Genomic DNA, 14,893 nt, shown 5'->3' on the forward strand with positions numbered 1-14,893 from the left:
ATTTATAGCAGACAGTTCGTTCTATCTAATAAACTACTTTTTCTATTTATATCTTGAATCTTTATCGAGAAACAGTTTTACTTCAGACATATCTTAATATTCAGGTCAAGATCTTCACGCGGGCGCCACTAAGACCACATTTTACTCTCTATTGTACAGTTGGCAAAACTTCCCCGTATTCGGTTTCAACTGACTCCATTACTTGTACTGAAGTTATGTGCTAAAGTTTTGTTGTATTTGCAGTGCCATTGTCAGGTTGTTAAAATGTTTTAAGTTTTTTAAGGACCTAAATAAGAAGCAAAATAAATTGAGAGTAGTGATAGAACAATAGATGCTTTAAGTTTGTAGTATTGTTAATTTTGTAATATGCTACTATTGCCGTGACGCCGTGACGCCGTCTAGCGTTTTACAGTTTTGCAAAATCAGATCGTAGAAGTCATATTTTATGGCAATTAATTGATACTTATCTCTGACTTGCTATTGCCAGATAGTAAATAAATGGGTGTACGGTCAACATTGTTTTAAAAGAATGGTACGCTAGGCTAGGTAATTTATTAAAATTATATGAGTCAATTTAAAGAAGGTAAAAAATTATCTAAAGGACGGCGCCATAATAATTTTCCAAAAGATATCTCGGGAATAAAATACACCAGTATTCAAATACAATTAACCGACATTCCTCTTATACAATCGAACACGCCGAAAACGGCAATGTCGCCAATTCCCTTGCGTCACGTTGTGGCGAACATTCATATTCCAAAGCGAAGGCAATAATCAGTTTATAGCTGCCATTTTAGCCTACGACTGTACAGCCGAAAGCAAAAATATATTTTCAGTACCTATATATAATACATTTTGAAACTTCCGAAAATTAGACTTGAGTGAGTTTAGTTTTGAGTGTAAGTACACACTTTACACTGTAAATTTCTGCAGCATTTATATTAATGAAAATTGTATTTTTTACCTACGAGTTTAACTGTCCCACTGCTAGGCAAAAGTCTTCTCCGGAATGAAGGGTCATCACTGCCTTGATTGGGGATAAGAGAGAAGAGTTTCCCTAATCAGCTTTGAGTAAAAGAGTTACAGTTAATAAATTTATAAAAGTTTTACAATCACTGTATTTATTAATATTGACTAGGAACAGTGACATTGATATTTTCATACAAATAAATGCGATTGAAAATAATAATATAACCATGTATATACATTTTGCTCGTAACTGTACTCCCAATATTAAAGCCGAGTTCAATAAAAGATTTTAAGCTTTTGTCGTTTGATTGAAATCGTGAAGCAATGGTTTGGAAGTAAGTTATGAAACCCGATGTTCAAGACGGTAGTGCTGATTTGTGCGAGTTTTTGAATTGTGATCATTATAAATTGGCCAGATATGTCTATTAATATATCCTGTACATTCTTCTTTCGTGTTAATCTATCTAAATGCATATAATAAAGAAAATTATTGCTATTTTAGAATTTTAGCAAAATCTGCCTACGCGCTTATCTCAATTACCGACTAGGCAGTTTTAAATACTCTTTATTTCTACCATACCAATGAGAAAGTAAGGCTATGAGAAGTTCTACTTACAAGTGCGAAGTAATCGTATACGTGTTATCTTTTTTCTAACAAACTTTCCTTTCAAACAAACTAAGACTGCTTTTAGGACTCCAATTTAATTTTTACACATACAAACTTTCAAACAGTTAGTTCTGTTTCGTCCAACTTGAAATTTTCACATGCATATTATAAAGCTGAAGAGTTTGTTTGATTGTTTGAACGCGCTAATCTCAGGAACTTCTGGTCCGATTTGAAAAATTATTTCAGTGTTAGTTATGACCATTTATCGAGGGAGGCTATAGGCTATATAACATCACGTTACGACCAATAGGAGCAGAGTAGCAACGAGAAATGTTACAAAAACGGGAAAAATTGTGACCAATTCTCGCTTATGTGACGCAAGCAAAGTTGCGCGGGTCAGCTATTTACACATACATTCAGCAGACAACTAATTTAATGTTTTCAAGTATATTTGCTGCGTTCTACCATAAAATACCTCAGCGGTCATCACAAACTTATTAAATACGTACTTAATACAAATAATGAGAATCGTTCAAGTATCAATTTGGTTTGCCATCGTCCATCTTGACGTTAATGGCCTATAATACAGATTTATTGTAACAAGTAACAACTCTTTAAATGTTCTAAGTATTTAGTGGTATTTACTGCTCCGTTTTTATGACCGCGAATATTTCAAGGGAAAAGATAATGTGTTTTGGTGCTTAATGTTTTTCTTTGAATGGCCTTTCATTGCTATTTCACTTGGAGAAATAATGTATAGTGGAGACTCACAAAACCTAATTTGCCAACTAAGATCAAGTAAAGCCTTTACGAGCCTTAGTTTTGGTGAGTGATAGCCATGTAAGGTGAAAATTGTTCTTTTTTAAATTATTTATATGTCACTAATTATAACATGGCACAAAGTTAAAAGAAGATATAACTTAAGATATTTCAGGCTGATACCTTGTCACTTTTTAATAGAAAAACCTTTTCTGTTTTCTCAGTCTAACTTGGTGATCGAATCTATTTCCCTTTTACAAGCCGTCACACTTCTATTTCACACAATTCTAAGTAATACTCATTCAGAATTGTTATAATCCCCACTCACATTACAACTCGAACCGCCAGTCATCTCAAATTATAAGTATACTTATAATCACATTCCATTTAAATTCAAACCTATGTAATACATTTTTAATTTTCCGCCGGCCGAATCGAGGTAGATACACTCCTTAGAGATCATCCATCTATTATAATATCTTACTTATAGTTGGAGGCTCGGAGTTATTATGAAGAATAGGTTTTTACGCTCCATTCACCAAACTAAACGGTGAAGAGAATTTACTTTAGACAAATTGAGTATTCGCTTTAAGATAGGATTTTGAGGTAAGAATAATTGGTTGGGTAATTGACTAGTCTGGAAAAAATGAGATTAATAACAGACTTTAGTCTATTCTCTTAGTTTTGCGAACGAACAAATGTGTTTTTTTGTTTCGAGTAATTTGATATGTTTCTTTAAAGAAGGACGAATTGTATTTCTTTAGACCAAAAAACTTTGTCCGTGTGAAAAAAATCCCGGGCAAAAAGTATCCTATGTGCTAATTAAGGTGATAAAATATCAGCGTGCTAAACTTACGTAAAATCCAGAATAAAAGTGTTTTCGTGAAGAATAAACAATCATACGAATTACATCATCCTTACAAACTTTCGCATTTATAATATTAGTAGGATAACACGATCAAGAAACTCAGTCTAGCATCCAAAATTGCTTAAAATGTTATCACAAAGTTATTATTATGAACATAGCTCTTATCTACCTCGTGAGTTTATAAATTGTAGATTAACAATTCAATGTTTTTTTTACCGAAAGTTTATCTATCCAATGCAAACTTCTCATACTCTACTTTTAGCCCACAGAGACACATACAAATAATCCAAATGAAACAATACGATCCCCGCACGTAACAACAGAAACATAGTTAGCTATTAAATTCTGTAATCATTGCTTTACTCCCGTCGGACCGTCTCGCTAATTACGATGTAAATAATTTGTGTACGTATGTGGGATTATAAAATTAGGTTACAGGGTTAAAGCTTTGGTTTATGAGTATACAATTATCTTTGAATATTCATAGACTGAATTACGAAGAAAGGAATCTGATAAAGTTAAAGTTGAGAGACAGAAAGAAGAATGTTTATCTAATTCTTTCTTTTGATTTGGTATATGGCCAATTGCTAGGCATATTACTAGCTTTCCAAAACACCTTTTCAATAGAGTTTTGACCAGTAATTTTCAAATGCACACATGCCGTCTTTTAAGTCCAGTCATTGGTCAACGCAGTTGCAGAAAACCCAAATAGAGCCATGAAATGACTTTTTGTAAGGAGTCTTTTGAAATATTCTCTCTCAATGTAAGCTGTTTCCACATTTTTTTTCGTTGAAAAATACAGTTCTTAACTCAGAGACTGAGCATTATCCTTGACACAGTATATCAAAATTCTTACATTTCATAACATACTGTGTAAAAAAAATCTAAATCAATCAAATAACATCGAGAATACAGAGTGTACAGACATTCAATCGCACGGTAGTCGTAGCCGCGGGCGTTACGTAAGAAATACCGTTCGTATGTCAAATCTACAACGCACAAGACTTTATAGGGTGATAAATATGAATAAAAGTATGTAGGTAAGTATGTCACATATCAAGTTATGATAATATTCTTTGTCGCCCTTCTTTCCTTAACATTGTCGGCGAATTCTTTATCGTGTATAAAATTCACTGCAGCTTGAAAAGAAGGCTATGAATTTTTGAATGCCGTTTATTGTCGGAGTTTTGGGATTCTTTAGTAAAATATTACATGAACTCACTCTATTTTCATGAAAGGGATGTGTGTAGTACAAGCGTTGCCCAAACGTAGATTTAGTAAAGACTACTAAAATCGCTTTGAGTAAGGGATACATCAATGTACAGAATACCCAACCCTATCGGGCAATTAATATAGTTTAAATGCGACTAATTTGGATAATTTTATCAATGATACATGTATCCTACACATAAGATATGTTGGATTCAGGTTTTAACCGCTCTTTTGACCTGTGCCTCATAGTTAGTAAATAGATTTATAACCAGTTTTACGTTACCATTATCGAATAGCTAATCAAGAGAAGTTTTTTATACACTTGCTGTCTCTCTATCTATTAAATAGATTATTATGATTATTTGTAAGCTGAGACAGCAGCCCTAAATATCCTGTCACATATTACTTCAGAATATAGCACATATTATCTGCCTTAAAAGTTGAGTTCGAATCTCCCGTTCAACGATTATTACTTCCCACAAAAACGCATAAAAATACGCTACCACAAAATATCACTTGAAACACGTCCCACACAATTAAAAATGAAAAGAACCAAAGTGATAATTAATTTAAAAGATGATCCTTTCTTTTAGAACCGGTGGCAGTACGAAAAGGGGTCCGGACAAGATAATAATTGTGTTATGAGTGCATAATGAACAAGAGTTTGAATTTTGTGAGTGAAATGAAATTACACGCTTGGAAAACTCCCTGACTCAGAATGGGACGCTTTTCACTAGCTTTGTACGAGACTTGATTCTCAATTAGTTTGTACTTATTGTTTTGATGAGTCTTTCGTTTCTTTTAAATAGACCTTGATTATTTTTAAATAGTACTTGATTGTCAATTTTCTATCTCTGCTGACTAATTTCTCGATAGCTACTTTATCGAGAAATTTTGTATGAAACCATCGAGCAGTAGCTCGGTTCTCTACCACTATCGACTACCGTCAACCGGCTTGCCATCGAGAAATTTTGTATGAAAATCTGAACAGCGCCTCTGACGGGCGTTGCTGGAACTATTTTGGAAGTGCCTTCTGGAGGTCAAAATGTTGATACTCGACAGTACCTTCTGTACAGAATCACGCTACTAGAGTTTGAATTTTGTGAGTGAAATGAAATTACACGCTTGGAAAACTCCGTGACTCAGAATAGGACGATTTAAATTTTACTAGCTTTGTACGAGACTTGATTCTCAATTAGTTTGTACTTATTGTTTTGATGAGTCATTCGTTTCTTTAAATAGTCCTTGATTAGCGTAGTTATGCGATCGGTAGCCAGAAGGATTATTTTCTATTACTAGTGACAAAGTAGCTATCGAGAAATGTTCTATGAAACCATCGAGCAGTGCCCTTAATAGATTCCGGGAACTATTATTTGTAATGTTTATATATGCATACATTCAATTCGAAATGCCAAACTTTTAATGCTACTTAATACCGAGTGAGAGAGAGAACGCAATAGATCCCTGTGTGCGACCATAAAAATAATATGTTAAATGCTTTATGTTTAGTGGTGTTTACATCCTTTCAAGACAAAGAATATTCGACATTTCCCTCGCTCCACCGTTAGCGTAGTGCTACAATTGCGCAAATAATAAATACAATTATTATTTACAATACATATTATATATCTTCAATAAGTCGCTAATGTGTTACCATGGGTCCAACTTTTGACTACTTGCGTGGGTGAAGGTTTGTACCATCTTATTTATTGCCTTAAGGTCAAAGGTCAGAAAATAGACCTACATCAATAAATCAATCAACCCGACCCGTATCAATCAGACAAGTTTCATCCAATTTACAGATAACTCAATAAGTAATAATATGTTTACAATATAATAATATTATTTAAAATTCAGATATCTGTTTGTGAGTCCAAAATTTTTATTTTTTATAATATATTTTTTGTTTCAAAAGCCGAGACGAGAACACCCTTTTTTAATATTTTGGCTGTTTGTCTTTCCGCTCCGGGTCTGACCGGGGTAATCTTCAAAACGGTTAAGCCAATTTTAATGGAACTTTCGTGTAGATACAGGATGTGAGGTTATATAGAGATCATATTTCATAACAGAAATATTTGTTTGAAAACCTCAAATGATTTTGGTATAATATGATAGCACAAAATTTATTGCATAGCATTGTATCAAGCCGATTTAGGAGCGTACAAAACGTCTTGGTCCCATAGGGGTATACATGAAAAGACCAAAAAATACTACTGGTACGAACCTTACAAACTTTCCTTTCTTATTTCGCAGCCATATCTTGTCAAACACGACCACTTGACCTTTTTGACCTAAGCAAAAGTTTATAACAATCAGAAAGAACATAAGTAAAGTCGCGGTAAACACATAGTTTTATAATATAATTCAGCGCTGAAAATTCAGAGGATGATGAGTAAAAACCACTTCATTAGCCGGTTAAATGTGCAATCGGTCCTCAATGGAGCAAACCTTATCAACTGCAATTACGCAGAGCCAATTTATTTTAACGATAATTATGATAATGCATTTTACTCAACGTTTTCCGAAATTACGTTAAATGTATCACACAAATATGTGTATAAATATCTTAGTGGCTGTTGAATATACTGACTGCCTGTTTGTTTGTGTCTGCTGATACAAAATTCGATTCCCAAGTCTTGCAAATTGCAATGCTATTAATTGGTAACTTTCAATCATTTGGATAACATTGAACGCGTTTGGGTAACATATCAATTGTGTTGGTTTCGTATGAAAAAATAATCGAAACTAGTTCAAATTCCCACGTTCAATGTTACCCAAATGATTCAAAGTTACCCAGGTTGACTGTACTACTAATTGCAATAATTACAATTAATAGTAACTAAAGCTAAGTACCTCATAGATGGCACTATGCTCGCTCACTATTTACTATGTAAGATTTATCTATACACGAAAACACAAGAACTATTTAAACGGTTAGAAAATTTCCTCCCGACATAACTTCGTTTACAAAGTTAGAAACTTAAACCGCGACTAGAATATTACTTAAAAATAAGCAATTAAATGCAGATTTTTTATGAAAATAAAATACTTTTTAGTGCCACAAACATCAATTTACGAAATAAAAAAGTATTCGAAGCAGACCGTCAAACACAGAAGCAAAGTTCGCGACTCGTGACCAAACCTCCCCTTTGTGTCCAAGTTATGGATGAAATACGTGTTAATTTGTTTAACGACACAACTTTTATGAGGGAAACACAAATATTATGAAATTTATACGTCTAGTAAGCAACGTGAACTTATAAACGTGATATTATAGCTTTGTCTCACGGGATAACAGAGGCTACAGCCATGCTGTATAATCACTGTTTTGTTTTGGTTTATCAAAACATTATTTTCCCCATGTTATAAAAGAATAACAATCAGCAATTGAGAGAATATTGAGAGTTTTACCGCACCGCTGCGCTACACACCGGTACGCTACGCTCTGCTCCGCACCGCACCGCTACGCGATAGTCCACACCGCTACGCTACACATTGCACCGCTACGCTCTTGCACTGCTACGCGCTTTTACCGCTACGCGCTAGCACCGCTATGCTTTTGTACAGCTATGCCGTTGCGTCGCTACGCCACCGCAACGCCTCGTCACGCCTTCTGTAGTTTTGTTTTTGCGACAATGTAGGATATTTTCTGTCAGGGACGCGGAGTATCCGATTGGAGGTACCGCGTCCTGGCCATCTAATGGTGACTGTAGAAGGAACACCGTCAGGTTTTTAGTCGGTATGCCCACGTTAGCCGGAACGCCTGGCTGGCGGGAGAGCCCGACCGACCCCCGCTTTCCTCCCTGGGGCGGGACATGCAGTATTGCATTTTCCTGACGCAAAAAAAAGGATATTTTCTATCAAATTTCTTTAATACTCGATATGCTTAATTAGTTTTGCCAACATGCCACATTGTTTATAGTTGTTATTTACTTAATTTATTCATAAAACTATTAGAATAGTAAGGTATCGAACCCTTCAATTTCACAAAGCTAATCACCTCCCACTTTTGACTTCAATAGACGAAATAATTGGGTTGTCGTCAAGTGTATAGAAACGCTCGGTTGAAAACTCTAGTACTAACTTAATTGCCCCAAATCCCTTTTGGCCAATTAATCAAGTTTTTAATCAGTTCGTTCAATATATCGACCGATTCTAGATTTTATTTACTCTCTGCATAAGTTTAAAATTATTTGTTTTTGCCCACGTTTCGCCATTAACAATACTAGTACTATGTAATAGGGAACGAAGCATTTACCATTTTACTAAGCACGTTACCTACACGAAGAACTAAAGTAGTGTTCTAAATCAAATCAGGGGGCTTATCACGTATTTCAGTTGACAATTATTTGAAAGCCATTATGCTTTACATTGCTTTCTCTCTTAGATACTAGTGATTAACACGTTACGTCAAACCAGCAATGCACTCAATAGTAACCATCAATTTGACGTACACTAGTTGTCAAATGAGATACGTGATAAACCCGCTGATCAAATGACGACCCCGGAATCGAACCCGAGACCTCAAGTTTGGTAGTCAGATACTCTACCGAAACAATCGTTACAATTAATCGAATGCAGTAAATACTCGTTCAGTGTTGCAGTTTTTTCTTTAGCAGAAAATATTTCCGTGATATATTTAAATGTAAATACGTCATTGGATGATAATTATTACTGGTGATCGATTAAATCTGTTTGTAAATATCGGTTTCATGTTTTATCACACAGGAAAATAATTGGAGTTACGACCAAAATGCTTCACGTTTCAAAATGTTCTGATCAAATGATTGCGTATATGAAATATGATAACTCAACTGTGGTTATTAAAAGGTCGTGTTAATTAAGATTTAACTTGCATTATTAGTTTTTACTCATTTGTTTACATTATTAAGGAATAGTCACCTGTATGTAATGTCACGCCTTTTTCCCATAGGGGTAGGCAAAGACCAAAGAACGCCACTAGGTACGATCCTTACGAACTTCCGTTCTCTTATTCACATCCATACATCTTGTCGTACATGTAGGTATACATAATATCTCTCAGATTTAACAATCGCAATAAAGTGGAGACACACGGTTTATTGCCAGAAGAGCTCATCTTCAAAGTCAAACCATGGATCAATAATTAGTATGACAACGCGCAAATATATTTTGCTAACAAACATTAAAAAAATAAGTTATAGCAAAATAGGTGAAAATAGTTTCGCGGCGGATTAGGTGTTGTTACGAAAATATCAAGAAAAAAAACTTCAAAGAATATACAAAACAAGTAAGACTACTATTTTCAAGCACTTATCTCGTTCTTTTAAAGCCAGAAAGACGTAATCTCTAAGTAAAATCCCACGCGAAACTAAAATTACTCGACGAAAAAGAAAATGTCTTGTACCAAGAACGATAATCTATTATTCTTTAACGGCTTTTATCGCAATTAACGTAGGTTTTTCAATATATTTAGGCTTACATTCACTACTCCTGGATAAGTATCAGATAATATAACAGATATAATTTAAATTGGCATTCATGATCATCAGATTACGGCAATCAGGTACTGGAGCCAAGACTACGTGGAGAGAACTATTGCGGCGAGGCATGTGAGGCAGAGGAAGAAGACGTCACATGCCCAAGTGGAGGAAGATTGTATGGAAGTCTGAACCCACCACTGTATGATACAAAAAGCCAGGGAGAGAGAGAGAGAGAGAGAGTAAGAGAAGAAATAGAGTGTTCATTCATTGGCTATAACTTTATCTAGCAAATGAGTTAAAGATGGTTGTCAGACTTTTAAGCTTCTGACTACTGTTATCGACTGTCGAAGATCTTTGAAAATGACGGCCAGAAACGAAGAAAAAACTCTTATATTTTTTATCATCCGTTTGACGGACTACTAGGAATTTCTTTTTTATTACTGTCATTATCCCTATTGCACTTTCGGTTGCAAATATGGACTAATATTCGCATGATATTACATATCATGATAGTCGTATTGTAAAAACGCGATATTACTATCTACAAATTACGTAAATATCGCTATTTAATAAAATTCATATTACGAAAATTCTATTCTTGTCGAGTGTTATTATCTTGTTTGTTGGTAGAAGGTAGATAACGAACTTACGATATCGAGTTATCTAGTCAAGTTGTGGTACGCCCAGAAGTTATTAGTCTTTCGAAACACTGAACTTTCAAAATGTAGAGGCAGTTATATTATTGACTAGCTGACCCGCACAACTTCGCTTGCGTCACATAAGAGAGAATGGGTCAACATTTTTCCTGTTTTTGTAACATTTTTTATTGCTACTCTGCTCCTATTGGTGGTATCGTGATAAAGCCTTTCTCGATAAATGAACTATCTTACACTGAAAGAATTTTTCAAATCGCACCAGTAGTTCCTGAGATTAGCGCGTTCAAACAAACAAACAAACTATCAAACAAACAAACGCTTCAGCTTTATAATATTAGTATAAATTGGACCTTACAATACTTGACATTAAAAGCACTAAACGCAAAATAGAAGAATTGATTATATAATTATTTATTTGACCAGAGCAGGGGGCTAATAAAGGCCTAGAGCCCTATGAGATCATAAGTGGGACAGTGATTGAATCAAAGTAGTAATCTGTGAGCATTGTGCACAGTATGATTGAAAACACAATGAAATATTAAGCGCTAGAAAGTTAGTTTGTTCTTTTTTTCATGCTGCTTTAAAATATTTTGGGTTAGCAGTTTCTTCACGTTATGTGCACCTAATCTGTGCCTCGATTCTCTACTACTATCGACTACCGACAACCGAACTGTCATCGAGAAATTTTGTATGAAAATCTGATCAGCGCCTCTGACGGGTGTCGTAGGAAACATTTTGGCAGTACATTCTAAATGTCAAAATTTCGATAGCTAGCCGGTTGTCGGTAGTCGATAGTGGTAGAGAATCGAGGTACTGTTCCCGACTTCTAAATCCATTGAGCTATTTTCTCATAGATTAATATTAAATTCAATGTCAAATTCCACTCGCCTCGTGGTTAATTTTAAATTTAATACATATATCGGGAAATTATAAAAATATTTCAACTGTAAACATTGAACGATAAAAACCACATGTTGGTATTGCCATATTATGAACGGCGGTGCGATTATTTTTATTAGGTGGTAATATAAATTATTGCTCATGGCAATTTTATTATGGCGAACATTATTTATTTCATTTTGCTGTTTATGTTTGTGCTGTATCTGAAAATGTAATTAAAATAAACATTGCTTGTTATGATGTAATAGGTAGTTTTTCGCAGATATCCGGTTTTTTATGGAAAACTGTTGAACGAGAGCTAATTCAGGTTTGGCGCCCACCTCATCTGAGAAACGTGGTTGCAATTGACATTGTTCAAAAACAATTCTAAAGATAAAATCTGCCTCTGTCTATCAAGGCTACAATTTGGCATTTTTTGTACCTATTATAGGTCAATACCTCAATAATAACGTTCTGAATATATAATAATTTATATAATCAGAACCTTGCACTGAAGGGCTACAACATAGTTATTTAGCTAGCAGACGCCTTGTTTGACGTAAGTCAAAGTGGCCGTCTGCTAGCTAAATAACTCATAACCCTATACAACGTGTCCCAAAACTCAACGTCAAAACGAAAACCTGAGCTAGGCCGAGTTGTGTCGGCTCTTAAAAAATATTTAAAAAAATCGGATAGGAATACTCCACTCAAAAAAAGAACTAGAAAAGAAGTCATTTGTAGCCACAGTAGACTAAACTCACCAAAGGGTGGCAATTTTACAAAAATGGTTGTAATTTTGAAACTACATGAGATAGATTTTTTTTAAATATTTTTTGAGAGCCAACACAACTCGGCCTAGCTCAGGTTTTCGTTTTGACGTTGAGTTTTGGGACACGCTGTATATGGTGAACTTCAAGATAATATATTGGTGACTCAATGAACACAAACTGGAATAATTTTAAGACCTGAACCTAACCTAACCTAACAAATTTCAGCAAAACATCATTAGTCACATAAACTCGTAAAAACATATCCAATATGAGCTGACCTTAAAACCACCACAAACTTAAAAACCTCAACCTCTAATAGCAAGTCCATTTATTTCACAAGTCACTAGACTTAAATAAACTTATTCAATATTCCCCAGAGCACCATAATGCACTAGTTCAATAGACTTCGCGCAGAAAACCAAAGGAATTATTTTTCACTAGAGGCTGCCCGCGACTTCGTGCGCGTGGAAACCCTTCCCGTGTAAATCCCGACCCCTTGGAAACTCCGGGATAAAAAGTAGCCTATGTGTTATTCTGGGTCTTCAGCTACCTACGTACCAAATTTCTTTGTCATCGATTCAGTAGTATTTGCGTGAAAGAGTAACAAACATCCATACATACATACTCACAAACTTTCGCATTTATAATGTTAGTAGGATAGGATTCGAATAGACTCTCGAGGTTAAAATGGTTGTTACTTGTAGTCTAGGGAGTGTAATATTATCTACTTTTTAATTCTAGGAAGTGCTCTTTGCGAACTAAAAGCTGGGTATTAGGTTTCTGTCTAATGGAGTTGTTTGTGCGAATTAACTTTTATTTGCTGGTACTTTTGTTAGTTGGTTTAGATAGGAATTAACGTTTAACTCAAGATCATTTTTGACCGCAAGGTTGATCAACTTTTTGATATTATAGTATAGTTTTAATTTTTCTGGTTAGCCATTAGGTACAATGTCGATTAAAATGTTTATAATTCGCTAAAGTTATCTCTAATTTGGGATAAATCGAATATTTTTATTTTTCTAGTCATCAATAATTTTTATTTTGCGGTATCATGCATAAAAAAATATTTGTTATTATCTTTGGCATCAGCATCTCGCAATGATTGAAGATGACAAATTTTTACTTATTGTCAAACTTTTTGTAAGCAAACTTATATGTCATATTTTGCAGAAGTTTCAGCTTCGAATCTTCAACAATATTCTCCCATAAGCTAAAACCACACACCGGAATAGTCGAATCAATTCGCCCCGGAAACTACATCCACATCCTCTCAGAAACCAATAATGAAATCAACCAAAGAAACATATCGTAACTACCTTAGTACTTCTGAATAGGCTTAATCAATAGCAGAATAACTTCGACTCCCGAAGGAAATCCTCAGTCACTGACAAGATAACATAATCTAGTTATCATAGACTTGAACCCGATTAGGGAGAAATTAAGGGATAGATCACGATTAGTCTCTTGAAGAGTTAGGCAGATGTTTGTTACTACAGAAACCAAGAAGCTTCCAATATTTTGCGAGTGAATCATTCACTACTCAAATTCTAATACTTTTCGACAGTCAAGTGATTATGGCAAATGATTGTTGTAAAATATTACATTGACTTGTATGACTAAATATTTTCAGTCAAACATTATCAAATAGTTACGTTAACATCAGCATGAATGACATGAATGACATGAAATGGGAATGAGAATGCAGCAACAGTTTTAAAATTTATTACACCCAAAAATCAGAGATTAATTGGCAGAGTAGACGAAAAGATGAGAAGATAGAAGACCATACAGTGTTCATGATATCGTCCATGTTACTTAAAGTGACTTTGAAAGTAATTGTGTGCCTAAAATGTGACATAATTTTTAAGTAAAAAACCACGTACTAAAACTACCATCGTATAAACTTGTTCTCAAAGATATTGCGTTTCCTAATTGTCCCATTGAACGGGAACCCCGCAGAACAAATGTTCAGTTCAAGAGATGAATTTAAATGGCTCTATTATAAAAGTTGTACCTAAGTTTTACTAGAGACCGTACTTAAACGTTGTGGCTTGAACTTGAATTTAGGGTTCTTTAATTTTATTACTGAAGGGTTTTTTTATAGATTTCTTGGTAGGGGGACCAAAAGTAATACATAATTTGAGTGAATGTCTTAGCAATGCTTGAAAAGTTTTTTTTGGGTGGGTTTCGGACGAGGCTTTGAAGGTAAGACCAAATATAAACTAGTCATTATAGCGACCGATTTCGTGTTCAAGTGGTTAACCATTAACTACCGATATTTATATGCTATATATGATTGAGGATAGATTTGCTCTAAATTCAACTGAAGATAAGTCAATTGATCCATGGAAAACAATTTAATATCAACCGCAAGATAATGATTTAAAAAATTTAGGCGATACCTAATGTACAGGTCAAACGTTTACTTGAACAAAACTGACTTTCAGCCTAATGCTGAACCCACAATGAGGCAAAAGGCTAGATGAAAAGAATTTACCATCTGTAAATAAAAATACCTTCATTACACAGCCAATTTACTTTCACGGCCATCAATTTTAATTCGCATTTCCATTTCAAATCTCATTTGCACAACACGAAAATAAATCAAGAAAAAATCTTAAAACATCTTTGTTTGTACAAAAAAATGCTGAATCACTTGTTATCAACAAAAGGTCAGGTTTTACAACCAGCATATTTTATTTAATTGTAGA

The sequence above is a fragment of the Anticarsia gemmatalis genome, chromosome 18 (genome assembly GCF_050436995.1).
Source record: "Anticarsia gemmatalis isolate Benzon Research Colony breed Stoneville strain chromosome 18, ilAntGemm2 primary, whole genome shotgun sequence".
Lineage (NCBI taxonomy): Eukaryota > Metazoa > Arthropoda > Insecta > Lepidoptera > Erebidae > Anticarsia > Anticarsia gemmatalis.